Raw genomic sequence first — 15,202 nt, forward strand, 5'->3', positions numbered from 1 at the left:
CCTATGTTGGGTGCATATATATTTATAATTATTATATCTTCTTCTTGGATTGATCCCTTGATCATGATGTACTGTCCTTCCTTGTCTCTAGTAACAATCTTTATTTTGAAGTCTGTTTTATCTGATATGAGTATTACTACTCCAGCTTTCTTTTGATTTCCATTTGCATGGAATATCTTTTTCCATCCCCTCATCGTCAGTCTGTACGTGACCCTAGGTGTGAAGTGGGTCTCCTGTAGGCAGCATATATATGGGTCTTGTTTTTGCATCCATTCAGTGAGCCTGTGTCTTTTGGTTGGAGCATTTAATCCATTCACGTTTAAGGTAATTATCGATATGTATGTTCCCATAACCATTTTCTTAATTGTTGTGGGTTTGTTTTTGTAGGTCCTTTTCTTCTCTTGTGTTTCCCATTTAGAGAAGTTCCTTTAGCATTTGCTGTAGAGCTGGTTCGCTGGTGCTGAATTCTCTTAGCTTTTGCTTGCCTGTAAAGCTTTTGATTTCTCCGTCGAATCTGAATGAGATGCTTCCTGGGTAGAGTAATGTTGGTTGTAGGTTGTTTCCTTTCATCACTTTAATTATATCGTGCCACTCCCTTCTGGCTTGTAGAGTTTCTGCTGTTAACCTTATGGGAGTTCCCTTGTATGTTATTTGTCGTTTTCCCCTTGCTGCTTTGAATAATTTTTCTTTGTTTTTAAGTTTTGTCAATTTGATTACTCTGTGTCTTGGCATGTTTCTCCTTGGGTTTGTCCTGCCTGGGACTCTCTGTGCTTCCTGGACTTGGGTGGCTATTTCTTTCCTATGTTAGGGAAGTTTTTGACTATAATCTCTTCAAGTATTTTCTCAGGTCCTTTCTCTCTTCTCCTTCTAGCAGCCCTACAATGCGAATGTTGTTGCGTTTAATGTTGTCCCAGAGGTCTCTTAGGCTGTTTTCAATTCTTTTCATTCTTTTTTCTTTATTCTGTTCCACAGCCGTGAATTCCACCATTCCGTCCTCCAGGTCACTTATCCGTTCTTCTGCCTCGATTATTCTGCTATTGAATCCTTTGGTGTATTTTTCATTTCAGTTATTGTATTGTTCATCTCTGTTTGTTTGTTCTTTAATTCTTCTAGGTCTTTGTTAAACAATTCTTGCATCTTCTCGATGTTTGCCTCCATTGTTTTCCCGAGGTCCTGGATCATCTTCACTATCATTATTCTGCAGTCTTTTTCTGGAAGGTTGCCTATCTCCACTTTAGTTGTTTTTCTGGGGTTTTATCTTGTTCTTTCATCTGGTACAAAGTCCTTTGCCTTTTTATGTTGTCTATCTTTCTGTGAATGTGCTTTTCCTTCCACAGGCTACAGAACTGTAGTTCTTCTTGTTTCTGCTGTCTGCCCTCTGGTGGATGAGTCTATCTAAGAGGCTTGTGCAAGCTTCCTGATGGGAGGGAATGGTGGTGGGTAGAGCTGGGTGTTGGTCTGGTGGGCAGAGCTCAGTAAAACTTTAATCCGTTTGTCTGCTGATGGGTGGGGCTGGGTTCCCTCCCTGTTGGTTGTTTGGCCTGAGGCGACACAGCACTGGAGCCTATCCAGCTCTTTGGTGGGACTAATGGCAGACTCTGGGAGGGCTCAGGCCAAGGAGCACTTCCCAGAACTTTTGCTGCTAGTGTCCTTGTCCCCATGGTGAGCCACATCCACCCCCCGCCTCTGCAGGAGACCCTCCAACACTGGCCAGTAGGTCTGGTTCAGTCTCCTGTGGGGTCACTGCTCCTTCCCCTGGGTCCTGATGCATACACTACTTTGTGGGTGCCCTCCAAGAGCGGAGTCTCTGTTTCCCCCAGTCCTGGCGAAGTCCTGCAATCAAATCCTGCTAGCCTTCAGCGTCTGGTTCTCTAGGAATTCCTCCTCCCATTGCCGGACCCCCAGGTCGGGAAACGTGACGTGGGGCTCAGAACCTTCACTCCAGTGGGTGGACTTCTGTGGTGTAAGTGTTCTCCAGTTTGTGAGTCACCCACCCAGCAGTTACGGGATTTGATTGTATTGTGATTGCGCCCCTCCTCCTGTCCCATTGCGGCTCCTCCTTGGTCTTTGGATGTGGGGTATCTTTTTTGGTGAGTTCCAGTGTCTTCCTGTCCTTGATTGTTCAGCAGTGATTAGTTGTGATTCCGGTGCTCTCGCGACAGGGAGTGAGCTCACGTCCTTCTACTCCGCCATCTTGAACCAATCTCATGGATTTTTTTCTTAAAATATAAGTGTTCCAATCCATTATAGTAATTTTCGTTTTGATGCTTCCATATTTGATGAGTTTATTCCTGTGTGCTTTTGACACAACCCTATCGTTTTTAATAGTTGTCTTCCTTTCTGTCTCATTAAGAAATCCTGGCCTCATCTTTTGTGTGTCCTTCCTGATTCTGACCTGAATTTGCCATTTCTCTAAGAAGTTTTGGTTTCTTTTAGTGGGGAATAGTTTTTAAAGACCACAATCTGGATGGTAACTACTAGTATTGCTTCTAGGCCTTTTCAGCGCATAGATGATAAAAACATAGTTTTTAGATGGAGAAAAATAGGTCATGAGTTAATACTGTTATTTCCAAGTAAAACTTAAGGTCACTGTGATTTTTCACTTCTTGGGTTTTATATTTAAATTCCTTTCTTTATCTTAAAAATCCTGGTTTCTAATTACATTAACAAAATTACCTCTATCTTGCTGTATCTTACAGTATCAACATAATACTTTCAAAATAAGACTACGACAATTACTACAAACCATAAAACTACTAAACGCAGTCTTAGGAATGAATATACAGTCAAATGAGTTAAATATTTTCTCTGTGTGGTTATGCCATGGGCTTGATATATACCTAACATTCCATCCAGTTGTTTTTTCAGTTTTTAGGGATTTTTTCCCCTTTACTTGTTAATTATTAAACATTACGTGGTTCCCAAGTCAATGGTATGAGACAAGGTACATGCAGAGACTATTATCTTCCATTCCTGTCCCCTGCATTCTGTTCCTCCTTTCCTCTATAGGTAAGTATTTTTATTGTGATTTTTTTTTTCACCCATGAGTAATTTAGATGTATTGCTTAAATTTCCAAATATTTGAGGATTTTCCAAGTATTCTATTATTGGTTTCTAGGTTACTTCCATTATAGTGTGAGAATATGTTGTAGATAATTTTAATTCTGTTAGATTTGTTAAAGTTTGTTTTAGGGTCCAGAAATTAGTGTGTCTCGATGAGTGTTCCAGATGTACTTGAATGCGTTTAAGTGTTGCTGGGTAGAATGTTCTATGAGTGCCTGTTAGGTCAAATTGATTGCTAGGTTTGTTTATGTATTCTGTAATTTTACTGTTTTCTAGGGTCCTATTTTTTCTGCTACTGAAAGAGGAGTGTTGAGACCTCCAGCTGGAATTGTAACTGACTTCAGTTCTGTGAGTTTTTGTTTCACATATTTTGAAGCTCTATTTTAAGTGCATACATCTTTAGGATTGTTGCCTTCTTGATGAACTGACCCTTTTATTATTATGCCTCTTTTTATCCCTTATAAGTATTTCTTGTTCTGAAGTCTACTTTATCTGAAATTTTTTGTTCTAGAACCAGTTTTTTTTTAATATAAATTTATTTATTTTATTTATTATTTTTGGCTGCGTTGGGTCTTCATTGCTCCGAGCGGGCTTTGTCTAGTTGTGGCGAGCGGGGGCTACTCTTTGTTGCAGTGCACGGGCTTCTCATTGCAGTGGCTTCTCTCATTGCAGAGCACGGGCTCTGGGCATGCGGGCTTCAGTAGTTGTGGCTTATGGGCTCTAGAGCTCAGGATAAGTTGTGGCGCACAGGCTTTGCTGTTCCACGGCCTGTGGGATCTCCGCGGACCAGGTCTTGAATGTGTGTCCCCTGCACTGGCAGGCAGATTGTTAAGCACTGCTTCACCAGGGAAGTCTGATTTGTATAATTTCTAATGAGAAGTTGGCTGTCATTCTTATATTTGTTCCTGTGTATGTAATATGTCTTTTTTTTCTGGCTGCTTACATAATTTTTTTTTTTTTTTTTTTGCAGTACGCGGGCCTCTCACTGCTGCGGCCTCTCCCGTCACGGAGCACAGGCTCCAGATGCGCAGGCCCAGCGGCCATGGCTCACGGGCCCAGCGGCTCCGCGGCATGTGGGATCTTCCCGGACGGGGGCACGAACCCATGTCCCCTGCATCAGCAGGTGGACTCTCAACCACTGCGCCACCAGGGAAGCCCTGCTTACATAATTTTTAAGAAAGTTCAGTATTATTATTGTATGTGTATTTTCTTCTGCTTGGGGTTCTTTAATTTCCTAGAATCTGTAGGGTTATAGTTCAAATCCAGCTGATAAATTTTGGCTGTTTCTCTAAACATTTTTTTCTGTCTCCTTTGGAATCCAACTGACACATATTTGAGACTACTTAATACTGGAGTCTCTGTGTTTGTTTTGTTTTGTCTTGTCTTGTGTGCTTTTCTCCCTGTGCTTCAGTTTGCATAGTTTCTATTGCTGTCTTCACATGTACTGATGTTTCCTGTCAGTGTCTAATGTGCTTTTACTCCCATCCAGGGTATTTTTCACTCCAGATATTGAATTGTTCATTTCTAGAGACTCCATTTGCAACTTTCTTATATCTCCCATTTTTCTTATGTTCATTATCCTTTACATTCATTTTTCTTTTCTTCCTTTTTTTTTTCTTGCGGAACTCGGGCCTCTCACTGCTGTGGCCTCTCCCATTGCGGAGCACAGGCTCCGGATGCGCAGGCTCAGCGGCCATGGCTCACAGGCCCAGCTGCTCCGCGGCATGTGGGATCTTCCCGGACCGGGGCACGAACCCGTGTCCCGTGCATTGGCAGGCGGACTCTCAACCACTGCGCCACCAGGGAAGCCCTCCTTTACATTCTTGAACATATTTATAATAGCTGTCTTTAAGGTAGTCATCTGCTAATTCCGTGGTCTCTCTCCTTTCTGAGTCTGTGGCTATTCACTTTTTTCCTCTCCTGGTTATGGGTCATTTGCTTGCTTCTTTGCCTGCCCAGTAATTTTGGATTAGGTGATGAATGTTGTAAATTGTATGCTGTCACATGCTGAATTTTCTTGTTGTTCCTTTAAAGAGTGTTGGGCTTTGATCTGGCAGAAGTGAAATTATTGGTGGATCAGTTTGATGCTTTCAAGGCTTGCTTTTAAGGTCCAGAGGCAGCCTTTACTCTAGACCTGATTGAAGATACACCATTGACGCATGATCTTTCTTAGGACTCGACCCAGTGCCCTTTGTATCCTGAGGCTGTTGCACTCTGGTTCTTGGGAACGTGAACTACTCGTCCTCTGTTGAGTTCCAGGAATTGCTTGGCCCACTGCTGTTTGGTCACGAGAGTTTCACCCTTCCCATAAGCAGGTTAGTACTTGGTCAAAAGTCTAGGAGACCCTCCTGCAGATCCGAGGAGCTGGCTATCTCTGAGCAGCTCGCTCTTCTCTAGTACTCTGCTGTGTAAATGCTACCTTTGCCTTTCTGAACTCTCATCTGTCTTTTTAACTCAGTGAGGCGGCTCTGGATTCGATTTCCCTGCCCTTTCCTGGGAACTGCCTCCAGGAAGAAAGCTGCGGCCATTGTGGTGCTCCCTTCCCATGCCCACTTTTTCCTCTTCTTCCAAACACTGCCTGTTGTCCTACATCGGAAAGCAGTTGTTTCATGGATTTTGTGTTTTTCTAGTTGTTAATGGCTTGAGGGAAACTCTTGGAGCTGTGAATCCTTCATGTGTGGAAGTGGAAATCTCCCCCTTATGAATGGTTGGCCCTACTCCTTGATGTTTCAGAGTTTGAGGTGCTACCTTAATGTCATCCAGGGGTTTCTTTTGCTATCCTAGTTGCTTTGCTTTTGTGAGAGGATTGAAAATCAGTGTGGCTGCTACTGCCATCTTGCCCTAACTAGAATTCTCTGTATATCTTTTAAATTACCCTTACATTCCTCTCATTTGGGCTTGGCAACTGCCCTGAAGATGGACACAACATGGCACTGCACTTGGTTGGCCTGTTTTGTTGTAACAAGTTGGAGGTATTTCCCTTACCCCAGGAATGGCTAACATGTTACCACCCTAAGCATAAACTGTTGACAGTGGTAATTTCATTTACTTCCAGATTATTCGATGGGATGGTGTAAGCTATAAACACAGCCTATGGCCAGGAGCCCAATAAACTATCACTAACCCACTGTGAGACATGGGACCAGTCCCTTCTCATTATTCATTTGTATATGGCACTGTAAGGAGGACCAGGCCTGCCCTCGGGAGCACGGAGCTTGTTAAGGAAGGCAGATACGTAGAGCTAACTAGAATTCAGTGTAATTTGTGTCCATTGAGAAGCCCAAGCAAAGGTGTTTCCTTGGCCTTTCTTTTCGCATCTGGATAATGGAAGGGAGGGAGCAGCAATTTTCCTATTGTTCTGTGCGGGCTAGGATTTTGCGGAATGCCTTGGGAGGTCTTGTGGGCCAGGCCCTCTGTCCTCACTTGAACCAATGTAGTTCCACTTTTTCCAATTTTATATGTTATGATGTAAGATTTATTTCACAACAGGGATTCTGCTGCTGAAAAATGGACAAAGAACAGGCACAAGAGGGGTCCACACTTAGCTGTGCACAGAACCTCCTGCAGTGAGCGGCCTGACCTTTCTTTGGTGTGTGCGCACATAAAGGCCCGGCGTGAGCTCCACTCCTCGATTACGGCTGAGGAGCCCCAGCACCAGGTCGCGGATTCCAGCCTTGAGAGTTCTGATTTCTGAGCTGAGACGGATTAGGATGTCAACGCTGCCTCTGGCACGTGGCGGTGGACAGCCCAGGGCGGCTCTTGACCTTCTTGCCAGTTTCCTCACCAGTAAGTCAGGGGTATGCGCCTACACAGGTTTTCTGTGCTGCTTCACTCAGGTCTCAGTAAATCCCAGCTACTGCTGCGACTGCTGCTTCAGGTCAGTGTCCCAGGGCCTCTGGTGAAAGGTGATCCTTGGTTCAGGGTTGCTTAGGGCCAGAACCATGCTTTGCATACTCTGTGCTCTAAACTGTCAGTCCCACAACAGGCCAGCCTCGGAACCCAGACTTCTTAGGCTCCAGGGATGTGATAATAGCCTAGATTGCCGTGGCCTGAGGGGAGTTTATTAGGCATTTTTTCCGTTTTTTAATTTAATTTTTATTTCATTTTAAAGTATAGTTGATTTTCAGTGTTGTGTTTATTTGAGGTGTAGAGCAATGTGATTCAGTATACACACATAACTGTGCTCACTTGGACTCTTCTCCCATATAGGTTGTGACAGAGTGCTGAGTAGAATTCCCTGTGCGCTACAATATTTCCTTCTTAATTATCGGTTTTATGAATATTAGTGATTATACGTTAATCCCAGCCTCCTCATTTGTCTCCCCCACCTTTCCAATTTAGTAACCCTAAGCTTGTTTTCTAGGTCTGTGAGTCTCTCTCTGTTTTGTAAATTAGTTCAATTGTATCGAGTTTTGGATTCTACCTATAAGTGATATCCTATGATATTTGTCCTTCTCGGTCTAAGGTCTCTTAATATGATCACCTCCAGGTCCATCCACATTGCTGCAAATGGAATTATTTCATTCTTTTCGAAGGCTGAGTAGTATTCTCGTGTATATACTTACCCACGTCTTCTTCATCCATTCATCGGTCGATGGACATTTTGGTTGCTTGCGAGTCTTGGGTGTTGTAAACAGTGACACAGTGAACGTTAGGGTGAAGCGTCTTTTCCAGTTATGATTTCCTTTGCATGTAACCCCAGTAGTGCGATTTATGGATTGTATAGTAGCTGTATTTGTAGTTAAGGAACCTCTATACTGTTCTCCACGGTGGCTGTTACCAATGTACTTTCCATCAGTGGCGCTGGACGGTTCCCTTTTCTGCAAACCCTCTCCATTATTTATTGTTTGTAGAGTTTTTGATGACGGTCATTCTGACTCCTGCGAGGTTGTACCTGGTTGTAGTTTTGATTTGCTTTTCTCTAAGTAGTAGTAATTTGGAGCATCTTTTCATATGCTTTTTTCTTTCTTTCTTTCTTTCTTTTTTTTTTGTAAACGTGATTAAAATTTAACTCTTAAAATCGGTTTGTTGTTAAGTTTGCCAGTTTTTGAATTCTCATTCCATGACCTACCCCGGGACATTTATTAGAGTAGGTGTTATTTTAATACAGCACTGCAGCCCTTGTGAACATTAAGTGCTCTTAAGCAGTGGTTTGAAAGTTGTAGTTACAGGTAATGGCCACAAGGCGGCAGGATTTCTTCATGTCGCACTCTGGTTACTGGGGTGACCAGAGCCTTAGGGCAAGTTGTATTCCTGGGTTGTCAATTAGAGTGGAATGTGCCAGCACAAACACCCAAGGGCGTGTGTCTCATTACTCCTTCTTCCTTATCCTGTGACCCCCAGATATATCCCAGCCCCCCGCCAGACTGCTATGCCGAGGGGTTGTCCTTTTCACGTGGGGTGACTCTAAGGAAGGAGGCTGGAGGTGGGATCCCCGCCATCCGAGGCCATGGAAACCTGGTGACTTTTCAAATGTCTTTCAGCCCGAGGTTCAACCGGGCTGTTGGGTCCTGTAGCCTTGGTTTAGCTTCAAGAGGGGCCACCTGGATCTAAAGATTGTGGTCCCATCTAGGGGTTACCAGGCACTCGAGAGCAAGGGGGCTTATAGCTGCCACATCCTCCCCAGCTCCTTCGGCCCCATGACAGTTCAGCCTTGGGACCCAAGTCTGCTTAGGGATGTGACAGCGGTCACGGGGGCCTGAGGGGAATAGCGGACTCATTTTTTAAAATTAAACTTTTATTTTATATTGGAGTATAGTTGATGTTTAACATTGTGTTTGTGTTAGGGGTACAGCAACATTATTGATTTATACACATACATATAATCTATTGTTTTTTGGATTTTTTTCTCATATAGGTTATTACAGTGGGCTGTGCTATAGAGTATTTCCTTGTTGATTATTTATTTTATGTATATTAGTGTGTAGATGTTCATCCCAACGTCCTAATTGATCTCTTCTTCTCCCCAGCTTTTTTATTTGGTAATCATAATTTTTTTTCCTAAATCTTTGAGCCTGTTTCTTTATTTCTTGTATTGCTAAGGAAAATTAAAAAACAGAAACAAAAGTAATCCCTATACCCCAGGAAGCAGTGCAAGGGGGGTGACATTGGTTGGGAAGGTGTAGAACATGGGGGAGTGGGGGCCTGTACCCACAGCTCTGGGTGAGTCGGAAACGTGTTTGCTATGTGACCTTGGGAAGTCACTTAATTCATGTGAACATCAGTTTTGTCCTGCTTAAGGGGTTTTTCTGTGAAAATGAACTGAAGTTATATCAAATTCATGTAAGAAGTATTTAGAACAGTGCCTGGTGCACAGCAAGACTGGTGTAAATGGTGGCTCTTTGGATAATTGAATGTCTACTATGTGCAGGTGTCCTCACGGGAGATACTGTGTTCAATCTTGACAGTGACCTGGGGAGGTGGGTGTTTTACATGGGAGGAGCCTGAGAAGTTCAGTGTCGTGGGCTGGACCAGACAGCTGGTGTTCAGATTCAGGTGTGAGCGTTAAGGCCTCAGCTTTCCACCCCACCATGCTGCCTGGGGCAGGTGAGAGAGCCCGACCAGAGTGGGCGCTTAACCTCTGTTTCTGGAGTGAATGACCTAGGCAAGTGGGAGAGAAGGCTTGTGTGTCCCTTGAGAAAGGAGTAAGGCCTTGTCTTTGTGGGCGAGCATCAGGTGACCAGCATTCCCCCCAGGGCCTGGCCCCCATCCTCCCCGGAGCCCCGTCTGGCTGCTTCTCCAGCAGGTCGGGAGCTGGTTTCTTGGGCCCTTTGACCATGTTTGAGTCTTGGTGCCTCCGCTGGGTGTTGAGAAGAGGGCGGTGGGCCTGGCTAGTGATGATCAGGGTTGCACCCCTACTAAGCTTTAGAGCTGGGACGTGCCTCGGCTCCAGGCCCGCGTGTGGGTCTCTGCATCAGAGCGAGTGTCTGGCTCATGGAGGCGGACTTCTGCTTCCTCTCTCCCTCCACCCAAGTTGTTCACCTGCTCTCCAATACCTTGGATTCCTCTAGTGGGGATGACGCCTTTCAAAGTGTGATTACCACTTAGAGGCAGATGCTTTCAGAAGCAAGGGCTCGGTGAGCTACGCCACTGCGCGGCCAGGTAGTCAGGTGTGTGGTCATGCATTTCTTTTTTTTGGCTTGTGGGATCCTCGAGCTCATGGCAGCCCAGCTCTTGGAACTCTCACACCTCCCTGAGAGAAGCCCCATTTTTCAGATGAGGAAACTGCGGGGGAGCGGGGCAGGGACCATCTCCAACAGGGCTGGACTCCAGTCCTCTCTTCTGGGTGGTGGTGATGGCTCTGCTCAGCTTGGTCTTTCGTAATGTGCGGGCCTTTCTCCCCTCGCCCAGCCAGGTTCTGAGAGGGAGCAGAGTGCCCTGGGGGCAGGAGAGCCGGGACCTGGTGCTGCCACAGGTGACCACACACAGATTGGCCTTACACAGATCACTGAGCGTCCCCCTGCTCACGGCTGCCTCTCACAGGGGCTTGAGGATTAACTGAGGTGATGGGTGTGAAATCCTTTGTAACCTGTCAAGTACCGCGCAGGTGACAACTGTTTTTTGTACCCTGGCCAGCCTTTGCCACGTCAGATGTTCGCGGACGAAGAGCGCATCAACCACGTGGGGGATTCCTTACGCGCCCGCAGCGGCTCATCCCACAGGATGCCCAGGTGGTGACTCCTAAGGGCTCGGTGAGCTGTCTGTGTAGACGTTCTAGCGTTTCAGAGGAGGAGCTCACTTCTGGCTGGGCTCGGGCTGGGAGGGTAGGAAGGGCTCCGTGATCCAGGCGGCGGAAGAGGAGCAGGGCTCTGAAGGGAGGGCACCGCTGCAGGCAGAGGGGCAGGAGCGGAGGGGAACAGCAGGCATGGGTGCAGACTGTGTGTGGCCCCAGTGAGAAGGCTGGCTGCTCGGAGGAGGGTGGCAATGGGGCGGGTTGTAAGAAAAGGCCTAGAAGGAGGTACGGGGTTGGGATGAGCACAGTTTGGAAGCTGGGGGCCCAAGGAGTTTGGGCCTGATCTGGAAGAGGGAGGCCACTGAAGGCTTTTGAGCAGAGGAGTGACAGGACATGACCTTAAAGACCTGGGAGGCTGCACCGTTATTTCACGGGGAGAAAACCTGAATGCCACAGGGACCACACTTTCCCCAAAGCCACGCAGCCCTGAGTGGCAGTGCCCGGACGCCTAGCCAGGCTCCTGAGCACGACGGGATGGGGCAGGGGAGCCAGCAGAACGCTGGTCATCCGATGACCGCCTGACTGAGATGGTCGTCAGGGGGCACTGGACCCTTGTGGAGACTCTAGGGACAGTGGGTGCCCGGGAGGGGCTGGACTGAGCCCCTCAGTAGAATGTGGGGACTGAGTACCTCCTGCTGGAAGATTTCTCACCACCAGTGCACTGGGGCGGGGGCCGGAATCCTCCCGCAGTCCCAGCAGAGTGTAAGTGTGTCACCTGGAGGCCTTCGCCCTTGCGGGCCACCTGAGCTGATGCCTCTTGGCCTCGGGGCTCAGAAGGGCTGAAGGTGGAGCAGGTGGGGAGATGCTAGAGAAGGCCTGCAGCTTTTTCAGAGCGTGGCCCGCCCTTCCCCCCCGCCCCCCAAAACCCCAAACGGACTATGGTGACCAGACCCCACTGAGATGTGAGGCCTCCTTCAGTCCCGGCCCTGGAGACAGGAACTGCCAGTGTTGATCTTAGATAACACCCCGAAGGCAAACACCGATGCCGGCTGCTGTGTACTCTTCCGGAGCAGAAAGGTGGCCTGCGGGCTGGAAAGCACCCGAAGCACATCCCGCAGAGCGGAGGCTGGTTGGGGGAGGAAGGAAGGATGCCGGAGCCACTGAGGGAGGGGGAGGCAGCACCCAGAAAGTACCTCGCTGCCCACCCCCGGCCGTGGACGGGGTGCATGGGGTGGGGACGCACGCAGACCTGAGCCCAGAGGCCTTTGAGGAGGACTGTGTGGCTCGGGGTGGGGAGGACTGACTTGGCCTCAGCACGTGTTTCCCCTCCTTTGAATGTGGATAATGCCAAGGCCAGTCTGTCCATTTGTCTTCTTCTCTGAACCTTCCTCTGGATTGCTTGCTGGTTGGTGGTTTCCTTCCCACAGCAGGGCCTTGAGGGCCTGGCCTCATCCACAGATAAGGGCGCATCATCACCGAATTAACTGCTGCATGTCAGTGGTGTCTGAGAACAAATTGTGTACACAGTCCACAGTCATTCTGTTTGTGCTGTTAAGTAGCTGGCTGAGCAGGGAGTTTTTTCATGAATTTGGCCAAACCTTGGTCTGAATGAGGCAGGTTCTGGGGTAATAGAAACGGGTTTCATTTTTTGAGATAGATAGGGCTCTTTGGCGGGGCTTATTTTTTTCTCCTTGTTCTGGCTTCCATAACTTGTAGAACAGCATCGATCACTAGAAGTATCATGCCAGTCATGCTATTAACAATTCCTTAGGAGTGCCATTAAAAAACGAAAAAGAAACAGATAAAATCCATTTTAATAATATACTGCAATATATTCAAAATACTATCAATTTGACATGTAATCAGTGTCATAAATGATTTAGATATTTGGCACTGGTTTTCTTTTTACTAAATTTTCAAAATCCATTGTGTATTATATTTTCACAGCACGTTTCAGTTCAGACCAGCCACATTTCCAGTGCTCAGCAGCTACTTGTGGCTCACGGCTACTGCACTGGACGAGCTCTAGATCATCATGGGTGTCACTCTTACAACTTCCACATCCTTAGCCCAGTGCTGTCTTATTCCTCCTGCTCCAAACACAACCTCTCCCACTGGGGCTTCCCTGTTCTCCTGCCATCGTGGGGCTGGAGCCCCCAGTATCGGTCTCCTATCTTCAGTCTTTCTCTCTACCAGCTTTTGCCCTCAGCGTTAAAATATGCCCAGGTCTCTCTAATCCTGGAAGGGTCTATTGATGCCTTCTTGCCCTCATGCTACCGTGTCCAGGCAGAAGTTCCTGTCCCTTATGGGTAGTGGCCCCTCCACACTCTGTAGCTTGACTCCCTGCACCGCCCGCCAACCACTGTGCTGAAACTGTTCTCAGAGCTACAGGTAGCGCAGTCTAGGGATGGCTAAGAGCCCTAGGATCTCAGGATGAGGCCTGTAGGGTCATCTAATCTCAACCGCTGGGTGCAGGTGCAGTGGATGCATAGGGGAAGCGGTAAGAAAGCAGTCTTTTTTATGTCTCATCTTCGGATTCTGATCCAGTAAGTCTGCCGTGGGGCGTGAGAATCTGTATTTCTCAGATACTGAACAAGTATCTGAGGCACTTCCTTTCTGATTATAAAATAATGTTTCCAGAAGAAAATTTGGCCATATGTAAGATAAACTCTCACCATGTATATTTGAACTTATTCTGGAAAATTTCAACCTTACAATGAAAGCAGCGAGAGTAATACGGTGAGTCTCCACAAGCATTCATCATCAGTTCCAACATTTATCAGCATCTTGCTTCGTGTATTTGCCCCACATACTCTTTTTCCTTTGGGAGGAATATTCTAAAAGCAAATCTCAGCAATCATGTAACTGCAGCCTTAAAATCTTCAGGGTGTAACTTTAACTGATAAAACACACTCTCTTACCCTACAACAACCCCCTTACCTCAACCTGATTCTTTTTCTATTGTTCCTTTCTACATTTATTACCAGTTTTTCCTTCAGCAATTATTTTATCACCTTGATATACAGTTTGTAAAGGAAAGGCAACATGCGGTACGCGGGCCTCTCACTGTTGTGGCCTCTCCCGTTGCGGAGCACAGGCTCCGGACGCGCAGGCTCAGCGGCCATGGCACATGGGCCCAGCCGCTCCCGCGGCATGTGAGATCTTCCCGGATTGGGGCACGAACCCGTGTTCCTTGCATCGGCAGGCGGACTCTCAACCACTGCGCCACCAGGGAAGCCCTCATCATTTTTTTCTACTTACTAATGTTCAAAATAAGGACAGTCTTTAGATCCATCCAGGTCTCTACAAATGACCCAATTTCATTCCTTTTTCTGGCTGAGTAATATTCCATTGTATATATGCACCACATCTTCTTTATCCATTCATCTGTCGATGGGCATTTAAGTTGCTTCCATGACCTGGCTATTGTAAATAGTGCTGCAATGAACATTGGGGTGCGTGTGTCATTTTGAATTACAGTTTTCTCTGGTTATCTGCCCAGGAGTGGGATTGCTGGGTCATATGGTAATTCTAGTTTTAGTTTTCTAAGGACCCTCCATACTGTTCTCCATAGTGGCTGTATCAATTTACATTCACACCAACAGTGCAAGAGGGTTCCCTTTTGTCCACACCCTGTCCAGCATTTGTTGTTTGTAGATTGTCTGATAATGCCCATTCTAACTGGTGTGAGGTGATAACCTCATTGTAGTTTTGATTTGCATTTCTCTAATAATTAGTGATGTTGAGCACCTTTTCACGTACTTCTTGGCCATCTGTATGTCTTCTATGGAGAAATGTCTATTTAGGTCTGCTCATTTTTTTATTGGGTTTTGATTGTGGAGCACAGGCTCCGGATGCACAGGCTCAGCGGCCATTGGTCATGGGCCCAGCCGCTCCGCGGCATGTGGGATCTTCCCGGACTGCGGCACGGACCTGTGTCCCCTGCATCGGTAGGCGGACTCTCAACCACTGCGCCACCAGGGAAGCCCTGTTTATTTTTTTAATATTGAGCTGCATGAGCTGTTTATATATTTTGGAGATTAATCCTTTGTCTGTTGGTTCGTTTGCAAATATTTTCTCCCATTCTGAGGGTTGTCTTTTGGTCTTGTTTGTAGTTTCGTTTGCTTTGCAAAAGCTCTGAAGTTTCATTAGGTCCCATTTGTTTATTTTTGTTTTTATTTCCATTACTCTAGGAGGTGGATCAAAAAAGATCTTGCTGTGATTTATGTCCAAGAGTGTTCTTCCTATGTTTTCCTCTAAGAGTTTTATGGTGTCCGGTCTTACAGTTAGGTCTGTAATCCATTCTGAGTTTATTTTTGTGTATGGTTTAGGGAGTGTTCTGATTTCATTTTTTTACATGTAGCTGTCCAGTTTTCCCGAACCAGTTATTGAAGAGAGTGTCTTTTCTCCATTGTATATCTTTGCCTCGTTTATCATAGATTAGTTGACCATAGCTGCGTGGGTTTA

General features: G+C 46.4%; 1 protein-coding gene across 24 annotated transcripts in view; it reads left to right on the plus strand.

Annotated features, from left to right (window-relative positions):
- TATDN2 (TatD DNase domain containing 2) overlaps positions 1-15,202 on the plus strand; it is a 64,687-nt gene that overhangs the window by 37,337 nt on the left and 12,148 nt on the right. For 16 of the 24 annotated variants that reach the window (XM_089919700.1, XM_089919676.1, XM_089919679.1 and 13 more), the window contains 4 exons: positions 3,340-3,411; positions 4,034-5,378; positions 6,553-6,849; positions 10,639-10,754. The gene's annotated coding sequence lies outside the window, so the exon portion shown is untranslated. The remainder of the gene's footprint in view (positions 1-3,339; positions 3,412-4,033; positions 5,379-6,552; positions 6,850-10,638; positions 10,755-15,202) is intronic. The other 8 variants (XM_089919681.1, XM_089919684.1, XM_089919695.1 and 5 more) reach the window with 4 other exon arrangements.

Source organism: Delphinapterus leucas, chromosome 10, assembly GCF_059928025.1.
Source record: "Delphinapterus leucas isolate spDelLeu-1000000601 "Yukka" chromosome 10, BTC_Dleu_Yukka2, whole genome shotgun sequence".
NCBI classification, from domain to species: Eukaryota; Metazoa; Chordata; class Mammalia; order Artiodactyla; family Monodontidae; genus Delphinapterus; species Delphinapterus leucas.